At 38.6% G+C, this 20,405-nt stretch overlaps 1 protein-coding gene across 15 annotated transcripts in view; it reads left to right on the plus strand.

Moving 5' to 3' along the window:
* EPHA5 (EPH receptor A5) overlaps positions 1-20,405 on the plus strand; it is a 355,448-nt gene that overhangs the window by 80,364 nt on the left and 254,679 nt on the right. The gene's annotated exons all lie outside the window — the stretch shown is intronic.

Below are 20,405 nucleotides of genomic sequence, written 5' to 3' on the forward strand. Positions count from 1 at the left end.
TAGTGAGTTGCCCTTTTAAATTTGGATTTTTTATCAATGGCTTTTTCAAAGAAGATATACTTTATGTGAAAGTAAAGAACAGCTTATAAAGAAGATTTTTTTCTTAAAAAATCATTCATCCTTATGAACCTGCACTTGCTTTTATCATAATATGCATGTACTAAATAGGCAATGAGAGTTAATGTGTATTAACTAAGGAGAAAACCAAATATTGAGACGTCACTCCAGTCCCACCCGGTAGCTTCAGGTGCATGTTTTTGCTAAATCCAATATATAATGTGAATCAGGCTTGTTCACGTTTGTTCAGGCCTGAATGTAGATTGATTATAAATCCAGGGAAACAAAACTAGGGAAGTTACCTGTGAAGCAGTGATGCTGCTTAATTTTTTCTCTCTAGAAATATATTGCACCATTTTTAAATTTCCTTTTTCAGCATCAGCTCATATGTATTGTGTCTCCTGTATTTAAGTGTATGGTTGGTGTTTTTCATGTAATCTACATTTCTAGACACACACACACACGCACACAAACACAAAGTTTTATTAAATCAAAATTATGTTTTGGAATGCTTTAAACATTGTCAGGGAAATGGATTATTTTTTATTCAGGATTGGATTTAAAGGAAAATTCTAACTAACTTTACCTTAACTTTTTTTTTTTAGCAGTTTTCTTAGTGTAAGGTGAGGATATATGTAATTGTGGAGACAAATATAACCCATTGAATACATTTCATTCCGTTCTCTAAAATATTTACAATATAAATCTTATCATTTCTAAAAATGTGTTTGCTAGTATTATAAAGCAACATGCTCTATTTGATTAGTTGTTTATGTAATTTTGAAGAATATGTGGTCATTTTAGTTCAGAGCACAATGACCTTTGTCTTCATTCGGATTGACAGAAGGTATCAAAGACTTCTGCATTTGTAGAGGATACATTTTTATTACTCCTGGGATTAAAATAATACCTTTATGATGAAAATATAAAGTAGTGTCCTGATGGAATGTGTGTTAGTGCAGGCATTAGATGCATGCTTTTCTCTTAGCATGCTCTTCCCTTAATAACTGAAAAGAGACTTAACGGAGAGACAATGGGGTGAGCAGCATAGTATATACTGTAGAAAAGGTCACTAAACTGGACTCTGTCTCAGTGTGTTTATTACTCCAACCTAGTAGTAGGAACAAAGCTGCAGGGTCATGAATGCTGTTGTACAGAATGTAATGAGTCTATATGAATAGTGCCTCTTCGTGTTTTCCGATGTAAAAAATAGTATTTGGCCACACTATGAGGAAGTCCAAATGTTTATTCTATAAATAACATCTCACTGAATGAATAAATAAGTGTTGAAGGTTTGCTTTAGAAAATTAAGGCATCATAGCTATTCCCTAGACACTTATATCTATACTAGAGGCCCGGTGCATGAAATTTGTGCATGGGGTGGGGGTTGTCCTTCAGCCCAGCCTGCACCTTCTCCAATCTGGGACCCCTTGAGGGATATCTGACTGCCCGTTAAATGGGCAGTCGGACATCCCTCTCACAATCCAGGACTGCTGGCTCCCAACTGCTCACCTGCCTGCCTTCCTGCTTGCCCCTAACCGCTTCTGCCTGCCAGCCTCATTGATGCCTAACTGCCCTCCCCTGCCAGCCTGTTTGCCCCTAACTGCCTTCCCCTGCAGGCCTGGTCACCCCTAACTGCCCTCCTCTGCAGGCCTGGTCCCCCCCAAACTGCTCTCCCCTGCAGGCCTGGTCCCCCCTAACTGCTCTCCCCTGCAGGCCTGGGTTCCCCCCAACTGCCCTTCCCTGCAGGCCTGGTTGCCCCCAACTTCCCTCCTCCACCAGCCTGGTCACCCCTAACTGCCCTCCCCTGCAGGCTTGATCACTCCCAACTGCCCTCCCTTGCAGGCCTGGTCCCTCCCAACTGCCCTCCCCTGCTGGCCATCTTGTGGCAGCCATCTTGTGTCCACATGGGGGCAGCCATCTTTGACCACATGGGGGCAGCCATCTTGTGTGTTGGAGTGATGGTCAATCTGCATATTACTCTTTCATTAGATAGGATAGAGGCCTGGTGCATGGGTGGGGGCCAGCTGGTTTGCCCTAAAAGGTGTCCTAGATCAGGGTGGGGGTTCCCTTGGGGCATGGGGTGGCGTGGGTGAGGGGCCTGTGGTTGTTTGCAGGCTGGCCACACCCCCCAGCGACCCAAGCAAAGGCCCTGGTATCTGGTATTTATTTATCTTCTATAATTGAAACTTTGTAGCCTTGAGAGGAGCCAAACCTCTTGCTTGCTCCGTGGCCACAGCTGTTTTTGTTGGGATTTATTTATCTTCTATAATTGAAACTTTGTAGCCTTGAGTGGAGTCCAGGGTGTGCAGAAAGCTTGGCTTCCTCCATTGCTGGGGGCAACCCAAGCCTCCTGCTCTCTCTGTGGCCACAGCCATCTTGGTTGTGTTAATTTGCATACTTGCTCCTGATTGGCTGGTGGGTGTGGCTGGTGGGTGTAGCGGAGGTATGATCAATTTGCATATTACTCTTTTATTAGATAGGATATACATGCAAGTAAATGTATGTGCATAGTGTCTTATAAAATTCCACCATAAAGCTAAACCAGAGATTTTCAATCTTTTTCATCTCATGGCATACATAAAGTAATTACTAAAGTTTGCGCACGCGTGTGTGCATGCGCACGCACACACACACACACACACACACACCACACACACATTTGCCAATCTAACAAAAAATGGATATACTTTTGGTTCATTCACATCAGATAGCTATTGTTGTGTTAGCTATCATTTTTCATTTCATCATCTAAGGGATAAAAGGCCAGGTATTGCGCATGTTTTAAAAATTCATATGCACACCAGTTCGCAGTCACTGCTCTAACACATTCTATGATCTTATCCTGCTATCCCCAAACTTTTAAGTAAAGATCTCAGTGTTTTATAAATATCTTTGACAGGCCAGAATTCTAGGAATCATTCTTAACATCTCTTTTCTACTCACTACCCAATTCTAATCTATCACAAAATAGTTATAGAAATGGCAACCCAACTATTTTATAAAATACTTTATGTCTCTCTGTTTTCTTTCCCTCCAATCTATAAGCATATCTGGTTATAACTTTATTATCAAATTTAATGAATGACTTTGTATATAGTTTTGATTTTAGCCATGTGAATGTATCATGTCTAAAAAAATGCAGATCTGGTTGTTTCACACACCTATCCTCAGGCCCCACCTAATCCCAAGAGCTACACTTGAAATACTTCAGTAGTTTTGTTTAAGATAAAGTTTTCACAGTACCTTATATCCTGCATGTTTTTGACCCTATTATTTCTCTGGACACATCTTAAACTATGCTTTTTCCCACTCACTATGCACTAGCCACACTAACATCCTTCCAGTTTCTCAAAGGCAGTTTGCTCACTTTCATTAGTTCTTCTGTGATTCTGTTACCTTCCCTTAAACATTTTTTTTACCTCCTTAATGCTGGGTAAACTCATACTAATCCTTCAGCTCTGTGGTCCAACTCTTCTTTCTCAGGAAGGATTTCTCTGACCCTTCAAGACTAAGTCAGGCATGTTATTTATTCATATAATTGTTCCTTCAAAGAACCTATTAGAGTTATAATTTTGCACCTATTTGTTAAATTATTATTTGATTAATGATTCTCCCCACCCCCATCAGACTACATAATCCTCAATGGCAGAGGTTATGTTCTTTAAGGAATGAGAAAGAAATGAAAATGTAGGGACAATAAATTCAAAGTGAGGAAATAGAATGTGCAAAGGCATAAAAGAATACTGTGGTTTAAAATAATTGATTTATTTATCTTTGTATTTATCAGTTGAAACTATCCTTATTTACAAAATTGATGTATTTTAAATTCATCCTTTCTTAGTCCTAAGATTCTCAGGTCAAATTTTCAAGGTATTAAATCATATGTGATTGGCCTGTGATATATTAACTATTATAGAGGCCATCTCAGTGATTTTTTATAGAACTTAAAACATTATATACTGAAATATGTTGATAAGGTAGCCTTATTATACATTTACATTTAATAACTCAGTTTCTGTTTTTATAATGTAAGATTAACATAAAACAATTATCTGCATGGACTATGAGGATATTCAGGTTAGAATTTAGCTGAGAACTCAACTTATTGAACTGCAGAATCCCAATTTTGTAGTTGTTTTGTCTTTTTTTGTTGTCACTAAGTTTTCAAAGTCCTCAACAAGACAAAGAGCAATGTGACTATTAGAGCATAGATTTTGGTTTCTAGATAAAATTTTGCCCTCAGGTTACTTGATACCATAACATAGGTCTTTTTAAAATTTTCACATGGAATAAGTAATGAAAAACTTTTTATTGATATAAGTGTGAAACTGGATACTCAGATAGGTAAAGGAGCATACTTTGGTGTTACAGTTGATGTAATACATAGAATTCCCCAAATTTCTTTTGAGTTTATTTCTGCATCTTATAGTAATAGGAAGATAAATGCATTTGGAAAATGGGTAATTATTATGTCAAATAGGAAGGCTTTATGTATATATCATCAATCATATTTTGCTATAGTTCTGTATTCTTTTTCCCTTAAATAAAATGTTTGATATTCTAGAATGGAGATAATGTACTTTGGTCATAATGAGATAGAAAAGTGGGTTATCTTCTTAGTTTTACCTCTTTTGGGATTTAATTAAAGATATAACTATAATAAGAAGCTGATGTTTGAGTAAATCTATTCTAATGATTTTCATATGTTAATATTTACCAAGTTTGTACTAGGAGGTGATCTGGTAGTTGCTAGCAGATCAAGCTCATGTGACCTGATATATGTTCAGGGCATGATGAGTTGACCCAAAGAGGCTTTTAGAGACTAGACCTTCAGGATTGAGACTACTGGGCAGCTCACTGACACATGGCTTAAACTCAGAAGACAACGAAAAAGTGATTCCGGAGTCTTAGCCCATTTAGCAAGTCAGTGACCTATCATCTTCATGCCCATTCACTTAACTCCCTTTAAGAGAAATTAACTACATTTTCCCTAATAATCTGGCTTTAATGAGGTAACAAAATACTCTGGATTCCATTGTATTAACTTAAAATTTAGAGTTCATTTATTTTTCTAAGGCTTACTTTTATGCCTGAATTTTCTAAAATAAACAGCTTTTAAGTATACAAATTTATTACTTTGAAATGTTCTTTATTTTCAGAAACTAATAATGTATTAAATCCATTTATAAAGTATGTTTTCCTACTTGTGATTTATTATTATTTCTGATGAAATCCGTGCTGTTCTTTCCCCTTAAGAGTCATATGAAAATTTTTTTGAGTACAAAATGGTTAGCAAAAACCCATTTTGGAAGTTTCTGCTTTTTATTGAAGTGAATGTGTTTGACAGAAGCAATTGAGTTCACATGAATCAAATGTTGCCTGCTGACTTCTCTTGTGATTATGTTGCTGACTTACTCAGATGCAAGGCAAGACCACTAATCTTCATCAGTTGCTAGTGGAATGAAGTAGTAATTTGAAATTACCCCGAAGATAATTATAGTCTCATTTATATCAAATGGAGAAAGAGATTTAGATTGTGGGTCACTGCCAAAACCAGTGAAAGTGAAGAAGGTATATAATGCATGCTAAAATGCAGGGTAAGAGGAGTTATACATCGAGGTCTGTGGAGAAAAAGCACTTATTAATTGTCCAACTGAGAAATGATTGCACAGCAAGAAAAACGTAGTGAAAATACTAAGCTGAAGAAAGAGCTTTGATTCAGAAACAGTACAGATACTGCAGGGAGTAATATGTCGATCATTCATACTTCTGGTGCATATTTATGTTTGAAATAAAATTGGCTGGAAATATAGTGTATTAGGTGTTCCTGTAATTATGTACTGGAGAGCCTAGTTATTTTTAATTAGGCACATTACCAAAAAAAGTCAAAGAGGTTGAAATTCTGTTTCTATTTGGTATGCTCTGTTATGCAACAAAAAGAAACTAATTTTAATTTCTAAATTTTGACAAAAGATGGCAATTATGAAGTACAGAGTACCAGTGATGTGTGTGTGTGTGTGTGTGTGTGTGGGTGTGTGTGTGTGTGTGTCCTGCTGCTCTGAACCACCACCATCAAATCAGGGCAATTAAATTGCTAAGTCATTTCATCCATTTGCAGGTATTACACATAATAATAATAATAATAATAATAATAATAATAATAATTGTTGTGGATCAGATCTATTAAAGTTTTAGAATATACTCTGCATTTGTTTTTGTTTCTTTTTAATCAAAGTTTCTCAATACTGACACTATTAACATTTTTGGGCTGGATAGCTTTTTTGTTGGGGGAGGGAATAGTACTGTTTATTGTAGGATTTTTAGCAGCTTCTCTGACCTCTAATTCCCATTTAGAGGAATACTCCACTCCCCATTTTGATAGTCAAAAAATGCCTCCATATATTGCCAAGTGTCCCCTGCGGACAAAATCACTCCCAGTTGAGAACCACTAACCAAAATATATTCCCTCTGGTATGCATGCACATAAGCATAACCCATGGACACAGACAGTAGCAAGGTGAGGGCATGTGCTGGGGGAGTGGGAACAGCTGAGGAGAGGTCAATGGGGGAGGGGAAAGGAGACATAATACTTTAAACAATAAAGAATTAAAAAAAGAAAAAGCATACTCCCTGTGCCCATGTGAGTAGATGTGCTGATAAAACTAAATATGTATGCAAAGTGAATATTTTTCTTATAATTCTGCCAAACAAAGGAGGTGAATGTTTTGAAATGTGACCAATTATATTTGGATATTGTCAGAAAGACACTGTTGGTGGGAGGCCGCATTCTCTAGTGGCTTAAGCATATAGGTTCTGAGCCAGCATTCTTGGATTCAATAATACCTTTGCCACTATGAGATCTATGTCCCTACAAGTTATTGAATCTCTCTATTCCTTGCTTTCCTCATCTCTACCTTATAGCAATTCTATAACACATGTCAAAATCACTTAGAATAGTGCCTGGCACACTGTACTTATCAATTAACATTAGCTATTCCTTAAGCGCTTACTGAAAATAAAATGTATTTATAGGAACATATATCTGTTTATTGTAAAATACAGGAGAGCTTCTGGTTAGAAAACTCTAGTTTTCTTAAATTAGACAGTATATTCTTTTTTAAAGTATATTTTTATTGATTTCAGAGAGGAAGGGAGATGGAGAGAGAAAGAGATAGAAACATCAACGATGAGAGAGAATCATTGATCAGCTGCCTCCTGCAAGTCCCATGCTGGGCATCAAGCCTGGAACCTAGACATGTGCCCTGACCAGGAATCAAACCCATGACCTTCTGGTTCATAGGTGGATGCTCAACCACTGAGCCATGATGGCTGGGCAATAGATATTCTTGAGCAGTATTGTTTATTAAAGGATAAACCTACATTTTTATTTATTGGGTGATCAAAACAATGTACATATATTAGAACCTTGTTTATAAAAATGATTTGCTCTGGTTTAAAAGTATCACTCATTCTTCTAAGTTATTTTTGTACTGTGCATCTATGCAATTCCTGTATCTTAAGAATGCAGACATAGGCATATAAACATATATATAGATTCACAACTACAGTTACAGTTTATGAAAGTGGCTAATGGCAATGTGAGGGTGCAGGTTTATATAGAGTGTTCATAGACAGGGAAAAAACATGTAAAAAACATGTTGGGGAACGGCTTAACACACAGAGGGAACGTTCAGTGCAGAGATCTATCATATCACATTAATCAATTGTGTGTACTTCTTTTATTTCTAAAATCATATTATATTTTTAAAAGTATTTGAATATTAAAATCTAAGTAATAAAAGAGCTGCTATCTCCTGAAACTACCTGCAATAAGGGATTATATATATATATATATGTAAGGAATAGAGAATTTTTAATAATATTTGGGGACAAATGGGTCAAATACATGCATAGCAAACCTGAAACAGTTTAGTTCATTTATGAGTAGTATTGGATACTACTTGTAAATTATTATGTCCTTGAAAATGAAAACCTTTTGTTTTTTAAGAACCTGATATTTTACTGGTCCAACAATGATTAGCAACTTGTGAATTTCCTGCTGTGTTTGTATAGTAAAAAAAAGGGAGTCTTGACCATGAAAGAAAGGGAATCAAAGAACCAAACATTCTGTAATCCCTCCTGGAGGCACATTTAAACTTGATTTTCACTCCTACTTTCCCACTCATTAAAGAAAGGATACTACTTAAAGTTTTGAGTCATACACACACACACACACACACACACACACACACTAATAAGGGTAATATGCTAATTAGACCAGATGTCTTCTAGACAACCATCCGGATGTCCTTCCTGACAAAGTTAGGCCAGGAGAAGCCACCTGTCCCGCGGTCCTGGGCACCAGCGGCTGCAGCTGTGACCCAGGAGAAGGAGAAGCCACCCGCTCCTGGTCCTGGGCACCTGTGGCTGTGGCCCAGGTGAAACTGCCTGCCCATGGTCCCCTGCAGCGAAGCCCGCCTGCGTCCCAGGTGCCTGCAGGCAGCCAGAGGGAGGGAAGCCTGAGTCCCAGGTGCCTGCGGCTGGCCTGAGGAGGGAATTCTGGGTCCTGGGTGTGGGGCCGAGGCAGAGGCAGTTAGGGGCGATCAGGCCAGCAGGGGAGCAGTTAGGGGCGATCAGGCCAGCAGGGAAGCACTTAGGGGTGATCAGGCAGGCAGGCAGAGGTGGTTAGGGGTGATCAGGCAGACAGACAGAGGGGTTAGGGGCGGTCAGACAGGCAGGCAGGTGAGTGGTTAGGAGCCAGCAGTCCAAGAGGCAGTCGGACATCCCCCTTGGGGTCCTGGATTGGAGAGGGTGCAGGCTGGGCTGAGGGACCCCCACCCCCGTGCATGAATTTCATGCACTGGGTCTCATATATATATATATATATATATATATATATATATAGAGAGAGAGAGAGAGAGAGAGAGAGAGAGAGAGAGAGAGAGAGAGAGCGAGCTAGAATAAATGTAACAGATAAATGCTATACTTCATATTCACAGTAATAGTAATAACCACTTTGTAAATTTTACTTTGGTATAAGATTTTATGATGGCACAGTCCATGTTCACACTGTACAAATTAATTTAACATGAATGGAATTGAGCTTCATCATGATCCTATGGATGGAGAATTCATAATTTTATTTATGTTCAAGTGGATTATACTGTACAAAACACCTCTTGATAATAAACATTTATTAAAATAATATGCACTGGATAGATTTCTCTTATTATAGTAAATTAATATGAAATGATAACTATCAGAAAAATGTTTAATGATAAAGATCTTGCAAAGATCTTCATTGGTTTATATAGAACCAATTTAAAATCTATGGCATTTAAATTGCTAGGACACCAGCACATAGTCCAAAATATACTTTTCTTTTTTCTTATTATTCACATAGCATCAAAAGGGCTTTCACAAAGTCTTATAACATAAATTAGTATAGCTCTCATGAGAAAAGTGTGTATCAAAAAGTTTAATGTTGAGAACTCACTGTGATTTAGCAAACATCTCAGTGTCAGTTCTCAGACTCTTAAGAGTTAAAAAGCTCAAAAAATGATTGCAAATGATAAGAAATGAGGTAGCCAACACTTACATAAAATCATTAGGTATACTTAAAACCTTAAAATAGATCTGTGAAATCACCAGGAGATTTTTGTGTGCTATAAATTAAGGACATTGAGCTTTAAGGTGATGCTCTCAGTTCAAATCTCACTCTTCAATTTGGAAGATGTGTGTCTGTTGCCAAATACAAATCTAGATTAAGCCCAACTTTCCTCCTATGTGAAATGTGAAAGGACACAATGTGCACCAGTCCATGGGCACATGCACATTTAGTCAGCCTCCTTCAGGAGTGGGACAGGGACCAGCAGCATCAGCATGACCTGGTTATTTTCTAGAAATGCAGAAACTGAGGCTCCACCCCAGAAAAACTGAATCCGAATCTACATTGCAGCAAGATCCTCTTTTATTTATGTACGTTCAAGTTTGAGAAGCACCGATATAAGGGATTCTTATAGTGAATGCTCTTTTCTTTTTTTATATTGTAGTTTAGGAAACTGAGGTATAGATAAATTAGGACCATCTATATATATAAAAGCATAAGTGACGGTTACGACAGAATGACTGGGACAACCGGTTGTTAAGATGTGCAATGACCACCAGGGGGCAGACACTCAATGAAGGAGCTGTGCCCAGCCTGCAGGCCCCGATTACCAATTGGGCCTGCCAGCCAACCTCCTGGTCCTTCTCCCTGGCTGGCAGGCCCCTGGGCTGGGATGAGGAACCAGGGATGGGTCGCGGTGGACGTGGTCCCTTTCCCAGGCAGGCCAAGGGCTGGCTCCCTCTTTGGGGCTGGGGGCCAACCTCCTGGGTCCCTCCCCCTGTCTCTTCCCTCAGCTGTCAGGTCCTAATTACCTGATCAGGGCCATGCCCTGGGCTGGGCCTGGGAACTAGGGGTGGGTGGTGGTGGACGCGGGTGGTGAGGGAAGGAAGAGGTGGGGAGGCGGGGAACCTGATTGGTCCTGATCACTGGCCAGGCCTAGGACCCCACCCATGCACAATTTCATGCACTGGGCCTCTGGTATAAAGGCAAATAATATAAATATATTTATCTTAAGTCCTTTGAATATATGTCAAAACATTCACTATCATGTTGCGTCAAAACTATTTTGTGTTAATTATATATTTATCTCTCCCTCCAGAGGTATTTTGATACATTTTTTAAATATAGATTGTAATCATATAACTTTTAGATACCATACGACAATATGGTATCTAATTATATATATATATATATATATATATATATATATATATATATATATATATATATTTAATTCTGCTAATTTCATCTTGATTTAGGAATCACATATTTACTGTCAATTATTTGTACTATTATCATAAATAGACAATATTGGCAAATTAGGGGGAAAATCAAACCACAGCACAATAGCGAAAAAAATACAAATGGCACCCATGTTCTAATCATTCCTGTTTAAAAATGATCTATTTATTTGTGGGATGCTTGATTTTTTTATTGACTTATGGGATTTCCTCACATGATTTAACATTTTTTTCTACTGAGGAAGTATTTGGGTTACCACTTTTATCTAATTCTGCAGTTCTCAACATTTACAGTGTAGTGCAATAATTTTAAACCATATTGTTGCTGGATGTACCTATAAGAAATTTCTATTCCATTGTGTGGTGCTAGCTGGGGCATCAATATTTTCTTTTTTAAACTTCTCAGGTGATTGTAATATAAGGCTTGGTGCTTGTTGGTCGCTAGTGTAAATTTACACCCTCAAAGCTCACCCAGTGAAGGCCATGGATTTTTATTCTTGAAGGTTGTGAGTTCTTACCTCCCTTCAAGAGGTCTCTTGGTTAGACTGTCCTGTGCCCAAAGGCACAATGTTTTACCCAATGCCCTCTTGAGGGCGCAGCCAACATTTTAAGGTTTCTTAGAGCCATATTTCTATGACAATGAATGTTAAATGATTTGTGCTCAACCTATATAGGTTTGTTAGTACAGCTCTATGCATTAGCCTTGAAATATCAACCCCTTCTGAGGTTTACACAAAATACTATCCAAGTGGCTTAGCTTGATTTCTAGGTATCAATCTAATTGATTTATTTATATATCCACTTTATTCTACTCAAAGGATAAAAGTGTGTTGTTTATCTAAACTGCATAATTTATTGCCTTTAAATTTAATTTATACATTAGTTCAGAAGGACGTACCAATTATTATAAAGCAAGAAAGAATGGTGCCACTACTCCTGACATAGTTCTTTCTAGAAAGTATATCACTCATGAAAAGTAACAATAAAAAATGTAAATTCTACCCTGTCCATGATCTCATAACTGGTTTTCATTCTATGGCAATGCTTTTGTATCCTATTATTTCTGGCCCTGGATGTGGCTCTCGTCTTCCAGCATTTGATTCTCTTTGGTGTTTAAATGCTTTATCTGCATTTAATGCTGACCAGTAGGGATTCAACTGTAAGAACTAAAATGATTTGTAGGTATGCTTTTATCCTTTTCTGAGCTTGAAGATATCCTGCTCATTTGAGTGCTGTTAAGGTGCAGTTTAAAAAAGAAAAAAAGAACGGAAAGAAAGAAGAGCCACAATTTGGGGAAAGTAACAATTAGAGCAAATGATAATTTGACTGATGGATAACTCCATTTCTTTGATGGAATTGTTAGTGGAAAGGAGACTTAGAGAATGAATGCTCCAAAGCCCCTGCTGTGTGATTGTGAAGGAGAATAATAATACACTACTCCATATGCATAAGGGCTTTTCCTCTATGAATTCAGAGCGCTTTGAAAGGGGTCCATTAGGACTTTATTTTAAAATAAAGGAGACTATCCAAATTTTATTTTCCATTTTATGGATTGGAAAGTAATGTGATGTGATTTCACCGAGGTTTCCCAGTGCTCCCAACCTTCCCTTTCCCACAGGAACTAGAGTTTTGCATCTCGCAGTTAGAAAGCAACATAATCCCTTGCTCTTGTGAGTGACTTCCCGATCTTCACCTAGTCCCAGTATTTCCCAATACTAAAAGCTTCTTTTTTTAGAACCAGACTGACCTGTATTATTTATTGATTTAAAATTCTCTGTAGATGGTTTCATGTGTCATCTGTTTTTGCTCTCTTGGTTCAAGCATGATTTAATATGTCAACACTTGTTTGCTTAACTGGGTTTGATTGTCTTCCATACATTACTTAGAACTCGGCAGTTGCCTTTCAAGCATGTTGCTGCCCAGATCAATGAAATGTCACAACAGTGAGGACTCCTCGTCTTTTGACAGCCTTAGCTTTCTTTAACACAGAGTCAGGGGTTGGGGAGTAGGGGTGGTGAGGGCATTGAAATAGTAATAACAGAGCGGACTTAAATGGGGTCTATCCCCTTCAGGCCCACACAAACTGGCAGCAACAGATAATACACTTAAACTTGGGGGAACTTCACAATTCATTCAGGTGAAAATGAAGTTAAATCCAAAATAGGACATTTTCCCCCTGTGCTATAGACAAGAGGAAAACATCTGTTAGCAGTTTCCTCAAAATAACACTCAGGGATAGCACTTTATTTTTATAGTTTGATTCCTTCCATGTTTTATTGCCAGGACCTGAGATGTTATTGCTCTCAGTACATAATGTTAGAAACTAATCCATAGGAAAAAATTTTTCCACTGTCTCCCACAATAAAAAGATTGTTCATGATTTCAAAACCTGGATTGGATTTTAAAGATTGGAGGCTCATGAAAGTTAGTACTTGGCACAAAGAAAATTCTCAGTACATGCTATTTAACTTTAAAAATTGAAAGCAATTCCAGTGAGTGATAACCCCGGACAAAATGCCAGAGTGCTTTCATTTGTTTGTTTTTGTTTTTGGTTCCAACATTTGTGGGTGTTGTGACCACCAACCCAGGGTTGTGACCTCCCCTCCTAAGACAGGCAGACCACTGAAGTCCAGTCCTTACCAGGTCAGCTACTCATGTCAAGGCCTTTAAAGACTAAGGAGGTTTCTGAGTGTAGTTTGTATGAATCTAAGTATGAGAAAGTTTAATCTCGATTTAAGAGGGAAATACACTGTACCAACCAGGCATGCTGCAAGTAACTAAGTGTATGTTACAGGAATGGAAAGACCATTAATAACAAACCTTGGTCAAGGACTGAAGAATGAAGAAATTAGTCATTCAGGAAAATAGAGTTGGGCAAAAATTTGTGTTTTGGAAAAATCTGATGAAGGTGAAATTCTCAATCTAGGGCAACGTGTGGGATCAAGGAAAAGACTGGCTAAGTGTTTCCATGATCAGATCTCAGGAAAACTTAAGTTATTTTTATCTGAACTTAGAAAAGAATGGAATTAAAACTGAGGAGAGAAGGACCTTGTTTCTAGAAAATATAAAAGTGGGCCAAAGGGAACAGTGTGACTTTGAAGTAAGTGTATAAATCAGTACTAGAAGTAACAGGGATCCCAAGAAAAAAGGCCAAAGATTCTGAACACCAGAATTGTCAGGATGTCTTAAATGGGATGATGAGACAAAAAGAGTGGCAGAGACCTGTTTGTGCCAGTACTGTTAAATGTTTTATTCACATTCTCTCTTTTAAGCTTGACAACATTATTTGAGCAGTAGTTTCTGGAATGACTTAAACTCAGACAGTTTAGTTTCATTATGATCAGTCAAACTAAAACTAGAAAGTTGCAAACTGACATTTCAACCAGATGTATTTGTTTCAAAGTCTGTCTTTCCACTATCTTATATGTTTTTCATTAAAATGTATTTAAGCTTCACCTAATTTTGTCCCCTTGAATCACATCACGTGTGTGCTTTACCTAATACCTATGTGAGCTGTGCTGCAGCTGTCCCCAGAAGGACTTGGGAGCCACCAGAGTCATCCAGGGGAGGTTGTGTCCATATATTCTGCAAGATTGAATGGTTGAAGCAAAGTAGGAGCATGAAGAATGTGTTAGGATTCTGAAGCTCATACCCTGGACAGTAGAGACCCTATATGCGACTACACAAATCCAGAACCAAACTGGAATGTATAACATGTTTTCTATGTAAATATCCAAATAGGGGGGAAACCCTTTTGGCATAAACCCTGTAATACATGTTTTGCTGTAGGGAGAGATTGGGTTATTAGGTTAAGAACTCTCAGTCCATCTTTGTGCACATGTTATTTTGCCTTACTTGTCTGTGCCCATAAACAGTATAGGAACACTTTTTTTTTTTTTTTTTTGGTCTCTGGAGTATTAAAGTGTCATTTTATGCACGTTTTGTTTGTTTTGTTTTGTTGCTTTTATTTCATTTAGGGATGGGATATGGAAACAAAACAAAAATCCAAAACTGGACTGGGTAATGTGATTAAGGAGATTTCTTAAGCATCCTGGCTTGGAGGTTTCTCTATGTCTCATAGATGGGTCTAACCTTTAGAATTTCATCTCCACAATAAAGGAACTAAATGATTCTTCACTTCCCCACCAATTCTGATATTACACAGTAAGCAGGTACAAGGTTTCTGACTGGAGGAGACACCCATTTTGAAGTATATTCATGTAATTCTTGATCGTGGGAAGGTGAAAAGTAATGGAATACAAAATAAAACAAAAACATTATAAAAGCAAAAAAAGAAAATCAAACATGTTTTTCATAAAAAAAATAGTGCAATTAAAATAATTGACACTTCTCTGTCGATTGATCTAAGTTAAACAGTCAGCTTGATAATAAAGGCCAATGTCCTTATTTTCTAATGGGTAAAACAGAATTGTTGTAGGAAAAAATATTTTTTAAGTTCATTTTCATCCATTATTAGACCCAGCTACATGCCAGGTACACAGAAAACAATTTAATTCTGAAAATAACTCTGCCAAATATCTCCTGTTGTTTCTATTTTGTAATTGAGGAAATTGAGGCTGATGTAGATTAAATACAATTTCCAAGAACCCTGAGTTAATAGTTAATGGCTTTAGTGCATATTAACTTTGAGGGGGGAAACACACTGGCTACTTTAAGAAAGCAATAGATTTTAGTTTTTAATTTGAAATAGAGATAACGCTTAATTATTAGAGTTATGTGGGGGAGAATTGCATAGCCAAAGGACAAGCGTGAAGAAGATTATTGTGCTGATGTGAGGAAAAATAACTGCTGTTTGTTTTAAAAAATCAAATCCAAACTTTGATATTTGATAATAATTATAGAAAAAATATTTAAAAAAAACTAAATATATTTAGAGATATGTAGCAGTAATGTTAAAAGAATCACTACTGAATTCAGATTGAATAATTATCATAACTTGAAGAATATGTGACTTGCTTTTAATATGCGACCATTTTGGAGTATACAGGATGATAGTATCATATAATCCAAACTAACATATATTGCAATCAAACAGTTTAATTTTCAGTGAGCTTCCTCATTATTTATATCATGAAAATAATCCAGGAATAAAGATATGTAACACTTCAAACTCAAATTCCCTAAGAATACTTTCCTTCTCTCCCCTCTTCTCCCTTACTCATCCTTTGTCTCCCTTCTTCTCTTTTTCTTCTTTTTTTTTTTTTGTGTGTGTGTAAGACACTATTTTCATTATTCCAAAGATTATAACTTTTACATATTTTAGTGTACTTCAAGTGAAAAACAAAACAAAACAAAACCAACCCTACTAGAGGTCTTTTTTTTTTCAGCTTTAGAATTATAAATATTATATTTTATATAATACTAGAGGCCTGGTGCACAAAATTTGTGCAATGGGGGGGAGGGGTTCCCTCAGCCAAGCCTGCCCCTTCTCACAGACTGGGAGCCCTCAGGAGATGTCCTACTGACAGGGAGCGGGCCTAAGCCGCAGTCTCGCCTTCCTCTGCGGGAGGTGACTGGGCTGATCAGGGGAAGGCGCCAGCCCCATCACCCCACTGCTGCTGCCACTGTCGCAGCCACCAAGGTGTTTTCATCAACATGGACTCCAGTCCCTGCATCATGAAAAAATGACAACTTTCTTTAGGTATTTTCAAGATGTGTCTTTCATAGGGTATGACATTTCTTTTCTTTCTTTCATTTTTATCCTCACCTGAGGATATGTTTCCATTGATATTTAGAGAGCTTGGAAGAGAGAGGGAAAGACAGAGAGAAACATCAATGTGAGAGGGACACTTCTATTGGTTGCCTCCTGCATGAGCCCTGACCTGGGCCCTGGCCAGGGAGGAGCCTGCAACCTAGGTACATGCCCTTGATCAGAATTGAACCTGGACCCTGTGGTTGGCAGGCCGAGGCTCTATCCACTGAGCCAAACCAGCTAGGGCAGGATATGACATTTCTTAGCCCCTCCAGCAGCAGACCTTAGTTTTTCCTCTAGGAGTGTGGTGGATCACCTAGATCACCTTCTTGGATTCTTATTACTCAAGTTACCAAGAACACTGCTAGTGGCAGTGTTCAGGGAGCTTAGCCAATGAGCCCTCAGAAAAGGTGTTTCCTCTGCAGCTCATGCACAGAGGACCCCCTGCATTGTGTCCACAGGGCTTCTGTCCACTGGTTTGGGGGCATGCCCCAAGCCACACTGCGGGGGCCGCCGGGGGTACGCCTCCAGCCCAGCAGCCCCACATTCTGTCAGCTGGGCTTCTGTCAGCTGGGTTTCTGTCTGCTGGGCTTGGGGCGTGCCCCGAGCCACACAGCGGTGGCTCTGAGCACGCCCCAGACCCAGCGGCCTGCGTTCTGTCTGCTGGACATCTGTCCTCTTGGCGAGTCCCAAGCCGCGTGGCGGTGGCTCAGAGCTCGTCCCCGGCCCAATGCCCACTTTCTGTCAGCTGGGCTTCTGTCCACTGGGCTGGGGGCACGCCCCGGGCCCAGTGGCCCAGTGTTCTGTCAGCAGCCCTTCCTCCCTCTGCCGCCTGGGCGTGGGATACTAGCGTCCCGCCCTGGCGCTATGGGTGCCGCCATCTTTGTAGCAGAGTGATGGTTAATTTGCATATTATTCTTTTATTAGATAGGAAGGCCAAAGAAGGAGGGGAGATATAAATATACTTGAATGCTATAGAAAACATGTTTCTTTTTTCTATTTTTTCCAATCAGTTTCTAACTCATAATATAGTTTTTTAAATGCTTATTAGAGATTGTAGATTTATAACCATGATTACAACAAATGTTTCATGTTTTCTTTATTTTCTTTATGGAGGTCAGATACACAGCTCCATGTAATTAATTACATTCTCCAATAATTCTTACATATCCCGCTTCATTCCAAGGAAGTTTTACTTGATTTGTCTTTTTACTTGTGTTCTGTCATTGCAACTTCTCTACTGCTAAGGTGAAGATAGCATGTTTAAACTCAGGAAAGTACTGGCTACTTTTGCTTACTGTTAATTAAAACATATTTTTCCCCACGGAACCAGTATTAGACCTTAAAGACCTCAGAGGCCCAAGTCCCAGACAACATTTAAAACCAGGTTGCATTTTTTTTTTCTTTTGTCTAATTCTTAATTATTCTTTTCCAAAGCCACTTTGTTCTTACATTAATTTGATTACTTCTACTTATAACCTTTCTTAATTTCCTTTTATATTAATTCATTCCCTTTATTTAAATAATTTTACTTTTTGAGAGAACCTTAAGTTAATTCCTTAAGAGAAAACTATTTGAACTATTGCTATTTCTTATACCTCTTTCTTCCAAAAAGAGGACACTTGGATCCATTAACTCAGAACCAAAGGACAGGAAAAGGTATTATTATAATACTAGAGGCCCAGTGCACAAATTCATGCATGGGTCCCTCTGCCTGGCCACCGATCAGAGCCCGTCTCACCCAGTCACGATCGGGACCCATCAGGGTGGCCTGCTTGTGGGGAGGGACTACGGGAGCACGCTTACCACCAGGAAGCAGCTCCTGCATTGAGCACCTTCCCCCTAGTGGTCAGTGTGTGTCATAGCGACGGTCACTTAGGCTTTTATATATATAGACTAGTGTCTCAGTGCACAGATTCCTGCACATTGAAAGGAAATTAATTAGAAGAAATATTTTAATATTGCTATTAGCATCTTGCTAATGAAAAGAAAATAGGATTCTATCAAGTCTCCTATCTACCTACTCCAGGACTTCTGTGAGGATCAAATGAGATAAGGCCCAGGAAAACGCTTCACAAACATTTGGTTAAAGTGTAAAATGTTTGCACCTGGTTATAAAGCAAGTCAGGTTCCTGGGCTGAAGAAACTCCAAGGAGGCTAGTCGCTAGAGAAAGGAAGCTGGGCGTTGCTATGTGACGTCATTGCTCAGTGCCTACAGCCACCATTTCCAGGCTGGGCTGGGCTGTGGGCTGCATTTTGCACCATGGGATCTTGGCAGCGTTGACGGTGATTTGGTGGGGTGTCAATCCAGGGTGGTGGCGGGGCCTGTGCCCCACTTGGGGGAAGCCTAGTGTTGTTTTGTGGGTGCCAGGTCTGCAGTGCCATTTACTTTTAAATGGCCAGTGTGTGTCACAGCAGCTCCTGCGTTGAGCATCTGCCCCCTGGTCGTCAGTGCACTACCAGTCAGACAGACACGTAGTCTTTTATATATATATATATATATATATATATATATATATATATATATATATATATATAGATTTAAAGATATAGACTGACCCACACATGTTTGTTAAATGTGTATAGGGATTTTTTTGTACAATAAATTCATCCTTTCTATTCTATCCTTAGAGATAATGATGACAAGGTTATTTATGATGATATTAAGATAATAATGATAACATGCACAACACTTCTATGTATCATACACTCTTCTAAGCATCTGCTTATTTATTCTCTAACTTTATACACAGACACACACCCTATGAAACTTATATGATTTTTAGGTTTTACAGAAAAACAAACACAGAGAGAGTTGTGTAACAAGTGTAAGAGTCAGTAAGTGGTGGAGTTGGATGAAAGCCTATGCCATTTATTTCTGCCTCTGTTCTTAACTTTGTAGCACTGGTAATGGAGGGACCAGCAAACTGTTTTATGAGCATTGATTTTACCCTTTCCCCAATATTTTTCTTGATTTTTCTCCATCACGTGATACCTGTTTTTTTTTTTTAAAAAAATAATATATGTAGATGAAGGGCAGAAAAATCTTTCCTTCTAGGTTCTTTTGCTGGCCTAAAAGCTGAATTGATATAAGACAGATTAACAGTATAAAAACAAACAGAAGTTTCATAACACGTGCACCACATGTATGCAAGGGAGAGAGCCAAGGAAACTGAGTAATCCCCCGAAATGGCTGAAGCCATCACCTTAAGGACCTTCTTCAGTTAAAGACAAAATTAGATGTTGGGAGTGGGGGTGAGTCAGTTATGGGAGGTTACCAGGAAAAGCACTGTAAACAAGGGTTAGGTTGTTGTGCAGATTTAAGCTGCTGCCTTCTCCACTGATAAGAGTTGCTGGAGATTGAAAGGCATCCTTCTCTTTTATTCTATTTTATATTTTAATTGTTTACACTATCACAGATGCCTTACCCCCCTCCCCCCATTTTCCCGCCTCCACTCCTGTACCTTCCTTTCCTCTGGGCAGCACCACATGTTGTCTGTGTCTGTGGCCTATGCATATATATGTGCTTTGGCTAATCCCTTCCCTTTATTTCATCCAGTCTGCCTTTACCCCTCTGCTCTCTTAATGGTACAGAGAAGGAGACACCCTTACAAATGGAGATTTCCCATAGAAACATCAATGCTTCTTACAAAAGGGTAACTTCCACTCAGTTTTCAGAGTTTCTCTCCTGTCTGTTCATGTGTGTGTGTGTGTGTGTGTGTGTGTGTGTGTGTGTGTGTGTGTCTGTGTGTGTCTGTGTGTCTGTATGTAATAATCAGTTTAA

The sequence above is a fragment of the Plecotus auritus genome, assembly GCF_963455305.1.
Source record: "Plecotus auritus genome assembly, chromosome: 1".
Lineage (NCBI taxonomy): Eukaryota > Metazoa > Chordata > Mammalia > Chiroptera > Vespertilionidae > Plecotus > Plecotus auritus.